This window comes from Mastomys coucha, unplaced genomic scaffold (genome assembly GCF_008632895.1).
Source record: "Mastomys coucha isolate ucsf_1 unplaced genomic scaffold, UCSF_Mcou_1 pScaffold22, whole genome shotgun sequence".
NCBI classification, from domain to species: Eukaryota; Metazoa; Chordata; class Mammalia; order Rodentia; family Muridae; genus Mastomys; species Mastomys coucha.
In genome coordinates this window covers 99,841,649-99,847,312 of record NW_022196905.1, presented here as the reverse complement: position 1 = coordinate 99,847,312, position 5,664 = coordinate 99,841,649, and the positions used below count along the sequence as shown (strand labels likewise).

Below are 5,664 nucleotides of genomic sequence, written 5' to 3'. Positions count from 1 at the left end.
TCTGGCTAGGATTTCAAGTACAATATTGAATAGGTAGGGAGAGATTGGGCAGCCTTGTCTAGTCCCTGGTTTTAGTGGAATTGCTTCAAGTTTCTCTCCATTTAGTTTGATGTTGGCTACTGGTTTGTTGTACATTGCTTTTACTATGTCTAAGTATGGGCCTTGAATTCCTGATCTTTCCAAGACTTTCATCATGAAGGGATGTTGGATTTTTTCAAATGCTTTCTCAGCATCTAATGAGATGATCATATGATTTTTTCTTTGAGTTTGTTTATATAGTAAATTACATTGATGGATTTCCGTATATTGAACTGTCCCTGCATCCCTGGGATGAAGCCTACTTGATCATGGTGGATGATTGTTTTGATGTGTTCTTGGATTTGGTTTGCAAGAATTTTATTGAGTATTTTTGCATCGATATTCATAAGGGAAATTGGTCTGAAGTTTTCCTTTCTTCGTTAGGTCTTTGTTGGTTTAGGTATAAGAGTAATTGTGGATTCATAGAATGAATTAGGTAGAGTACTTTCTGTTTCTATTTTGTGGAATAGCTTGAGGAGTATAGATATTAGGTCTTCTTTGAAGGTCTGATAAAACTCTGCACTAAACCCATCTGGTCCTGGGCTTTTTTTGGTTGGGAGACTATTAATGACTGTTTCTATTTCATTAGCAGATATGGAACTGTTTAGATCGTTGATCTGATCTTGATTTAACTTTAGTATCTGGTATCTGTCTAGAAAATTGTCCATTTCATCCAAGTTTTCCAGTTTTCTTGAGTATAGGCTTTTGTAGTAGGCTCTCATGATTTTTTGGATTTCCTCAGTGTCTGTTATTATGTCTCCCTTTTCATTTCTGATCTTGTTAATTAAGATACTGTCTCTGTGCCCTCTGGTTAGTCTGGCTAAGGGTTTATCTATTTTGTTTATTTTTTCAAAGAACCAGCTCCTGGTTTGGTTGATTCTCTGTATAGTTCCTTTTGTTTCTATTTGGTTGATTACAGCCCTGAGTTTGATTATTTCCTGCCTTCTACTCCTCTCGGGTGAATTTGCTTCTTTTTGTTCTAGAGCTTTCAGATGTGCTATCAAATTACTGGTGTATGCTCTCTCCAGTTTCTTTCTGGAGGCACTTAAAACTATTAGTTTTCTTCTTAGGACTGCTTTCATTGTGTCCCATAAGTTTGGGTATGTTGTGGGTTCTTCATTAAATGCTAGAAAGTCTTTAATTTCTTTCTTTCTTTCTTCCTTGACCAAGTTATCACTGAGTAGAGTGTTGTTAAGCTTCCATGTGTATGTGGGCATTCTATTGTTTATGTTGTTATTGAGGAGCAGCCTTAGTCTGTGGTGATCTGATAGGATACAAGGAATTATTTCAATCTTCTTGTATCTGTTGAGGCCTGATTTGTGACCAATTATATGGTCAATTTTGGAGAAGGTACCATGAGGTGCTGAGAAGAAGGTATATCCTTTTGTTTTAGGATAATAAGTTCTATAAATATCTGTTAAATCCATCTGCTTCATAACTTCTGTTAGTCTCATTGTATCTTTGTTTAGTTTCTGTTTCCAGGATCTGTCCATTGCAGAGAGTGGGGTGTTGAAATCTCCCACTACTATTGTGTGCTGTGTAATGTGTGCTTTGAGCTTTAGTAAAGTTTCTTTTATGAATGTAGATGCCCTTGCATTTGGAGCATAGAGGTTCAGAATTGAGAGTTCATCTTGGTAGATCATACCTTTGATGAGTATGAAGTGTCCCTCCTTATCTTTTTTGATCACTTTAGGGTGAAAGTTGATTTTATTTGATATTAGAATGGCTACTCCCACGTTTTTTTTGGGGGGGGGACCATTGGCTTGGAAAATTGTTTTCCAGCCTTTTATTCTGAGGTAGTGTCTGTCTTTGTCACTGAGGTAGGTTTCCTGAATGCAACAAAATGTTGGGTCCTGTTTACATACCCAATCTGATAGTCTGTGTCTTTTTATTGGGGAATTGAGTCCATTGATATTAATAGATACTAAGGAAAAGTAATTGTTGCTTCTTGTTATTTTCGTTGTTAGAGTTGGAATTCCACTCATGTGGCTATCTTCTTTTAGTTTTGTTGGAAGATTACATTTTTGCTTTTTCAGAGATGTAGTTCCCCTCCTTGTGTTGAAGTTTTCCATTTATTACCCTTCGAAGGGCTGGATTTGTGGAAATATATTGTGTGAATTTGGTTTTGTTGTTGAATACTTTGGTTTCTCCATCTATGGTAATTGGGAGTTTTGCTGGGTATAGTAGTCTGGGCTGGCATTTGTGTTCTCTTAGGGTCTGTATGACATCAACCCAGGATCTTCTGGCTTTCATAGTTTCTGGCAAGAAGTCTGGTGTAATTCTGATAGGCCTGCCTTTATATGTTACTTGACCTTTTCCCTGCTTTTAATAGTCTTTCTTTGTTTTGTGCATTTGGTGTTTTGACTATTATGTGGCAGGAGGAATTTCTTTTCTGGTCCAGTCTATTTGGAGTTCTATAGGTTTCTTGTATGTTCATGGGCATCTCTTTCTTTAGGTTAGGGAAGTTTTCTTCTATAATTTTATTGAAGATATTTACTTGCCCATTACCTTGGGAATCTTTACTCTCTTCTATACCTATTCTCCTTAGGTTTGGTCTTTTCATTGTGTCCTGGATTTCCTGGATGTTTTGGGTTAGGATCTTTTTGCATTTTGTATTTTCTTTGACTGTTGTGTCAATGTTTTCTATGGTATCTTCTGCACCTGAGATTCTCTCTTCAATCTCTTGTATAGTATTGGTGATGCTTGCATCTATGGTTCCTGACTTCTTTCCTAAGATTTCTATCTCCAGAGTTGTCTCTCTCTGTGATTTCTTAATTGTTTCTACTTCCATTTTTAGGTCCTGGATGGTTTTGCTCAATTCTTTCACCTGATTGGGTTTTCCTGTAAGTCCTTAAGGGATTTCTGTGTTTCCTCTTTAAGGGCTTGTACCTGTTTACCTGTGTTCTCCTGTATTTCTTTAAGGGAGTTATTCATGTCCTTCTTGAACTCCTCTATCACCATCGTGAGATGTGATTTTAGATCCAAATCTTGCTTTTCCAGTGTTTTGGGCTATCCAGGACTTGCTGTGGTAGGAGTACTAGGTTCTGATGAAACCAAGTTGTCTTGGTTTCTGTTGGCAAGATTCTTGCATTTGCCTTTTGTCATCTGTTAATCTCTGATGGTAGATGTTCTTGCTGTCTCTGGCTGGAGCTTGTTCCTCCTGTGGGTCTGAAAGCCTGTGTCAGCACTTCTGGGAGATCAGCTCTCCTCTGGTAAAACCCAGGCGCAGATGGCTGTGGATCCGTCATTCATCCTGAGTCCTGGGGTCAGAGCACACCCTGGAGACAGGCTCCCCACTTGCAGGAAAGGTGCAGAGAGGGCTGTGGATCTGTTGTCCCTCCTAGGTGTAGTCTGAGGTAGAGAGGATCCTGTCCTGGCTACCCTGCCGCTTTTGAGGCCTGTGCCTCCTGGCTGGTCCCGCCTTCTCTGTCCATTTTTCTAATGAGTGTTTTTTTGTTTTTGTTTTTAATCTTCATTGGGGAAGTTTTGTGTCCTATGTATGACCAGTGTTTTCTCTCATACCATTATCTTTCTCTTCTGTTCATAATAAGCATATAATCATGATAATTATTTGTCACTTTAGGTAGTTGGCCGTGCCCATCTTTTTCTTGTATCCATTGGCTTTTTGTCCCTCCTGGAGTTCTGTGACTCTAGACACACTCTAACACACTGTCATTTTTGCTCTTAAGGTTTGGACACATGCTTAAGCCATACGTGTGTGATATGAAGGAAGGTTCTAGTTTTGTTTCTTCTAGATCGGAATTCAATTCTACTGGGAGATTTATAGTTCATCCATTTCCTATTGGATTAAATTTTTTAAAAATGATGAGGGACTGGAGATGTAGCTAAGTGGTAGATGCTTGCTTAGCATGCCTTTGTAAGGCCCTGGGTTTAATCATACTAAAGAAAAAAGGGGGGGGGGAATGTGGGGATTGCCCGGCATTAAGCGACAGATTTGGTGTGAAATCATAGTTAGGCAGGAAAAGGCATCAGGAAAGACACCTAGAACAGTAGTTCATCTAAGAGTTAATTATGACAACAGGCCATCCTTTTCATTAAGTTCTTAAATGATTTCATGTCCCAAAAGAAAATGTTGTAACTCTTAGACTTACATAAGCATTATGGGTTCTCTGATTTTTCTAGAGAACAAATCTGACTTTTCCTTCCTTGTCATGGCAGAAATCTTTAGAAAAGGTTTTCTGATCAGTAATAAAAAGCAGACCAATGTCAGAGCTACCCAAAGGTCATGGTTCAACATGTAACCCTGATATCTATCTCTCTTTCACTCTCTCTCTCTCCTCTCCTCTCCTCTCCTCTCCTCTCCTCTCCTCTCCTCTCCTCTCCTCTCCTCTCCTCTCTTTCTCCTGCTCCATAAGTTTTATAAATCCATTTGTGATGTGTTGTTTCTTCCAGCTGCCTATGAATGCTATAATAATTCTATAAAATGAAGAAATATTACCAAACGTCATTTCTAAGAAAAACGCTGGCATCTTGTTTCCTAGCAAGTCAAGTTCATACGTTACTCTTCCCTAAGCTAATATGTTCAAAAGCATGCAAGCGACTTGATTGATTTTTACAGATGTCATTAATAGTCTGAGGTTTGAGTTCTGGCATTTTCTGTCTCTAACTTTCCAGCTCAGCTTTTTTTTTTCCCCAGAGAAAAATGAACACTGTGCTTTATGTAGATTTGATTTCCACACTAAAGTAAAGGTCACATGATGTCACCCCTCCTCCTCAGAAGGCCACAGCTTGAACTGATTTTTAATGATTTTTCTCCACTTGTTGCCTCTGAGAATTCACTAAAAAGAAAAACAAACTCAAAAGTGGAATCCCAGGATTGTATTTTTGTTTCTTTTTGCTGCACCCAAATAATCCAACATGGAGCAGCTTATGGGTCTGCTGGGCCTAAAGCTGAGGGGACAAGATCCATCAGAGAAGGCACGGCATGGCAGCAGCAGGCTCTGCGGTGCGGGAGTGAGCATCTCGTGGGGCTCGCACCCCTTAGCATCTTGGCAGAGCAAGAAGCAGAGAGCACACAGGAAGTGTAATTGGGCTATAAAAACTCCAAGGCCCAGCTCCCAGGGACACACTTCCTCTGGAGAGGTTCCATTGTCTAAGGTTCCACAACCCTTCAAACAAGCATTGCCAGCTGGGGACCAAGTGTTCAGACTCACGATCCACATCGCGCCCCACCACCTACCATCTTAGCTTAAGAAGAAGTGAAGGTTGGGAATGAGTGTGTGTTCCTGGTGTAGGAGGCCCAGCCTCCAGGTACCCTCAGTCACTGACCAGAGATGCAGACAGATCTAGAGCCCTGCAGAATGAAACTTGTTGGGGGACATGCTCATGGAAGTGTGGTCCTGTGTATCCAGATGAGCATGTTTACGGGTTAGGACAAAAGTGAAATCATCCTGCCTGGGATATACCTCTATTAGGATGATACTAAGAAGTTAGGCGCGCTCTTCCTCGCGATCCCATATTGAACTCAAGTTGGGAGACTCGAGTCCAGTCTCAAAATGGAGGTAAAACCGCCACCTGGACACCCCCAGCCTGACTCCCGCTGTCGCCGCCACGGGGGGGGGGGGG

At 40.5% G+C, this 5,664-nt stretch overlaps 1 pseudogene; it reads left to right on the top strand.

Annotated features, from left to right (window-relative positions):
• Window positions 1–4,956: 4,956 nt before the first annotated feature.
• LOC116104617 overlaps window positions 4,957–5,664 on the top strand; it is a 1,722-nt pseudogene continuing 1,014 nt past the window's right edge.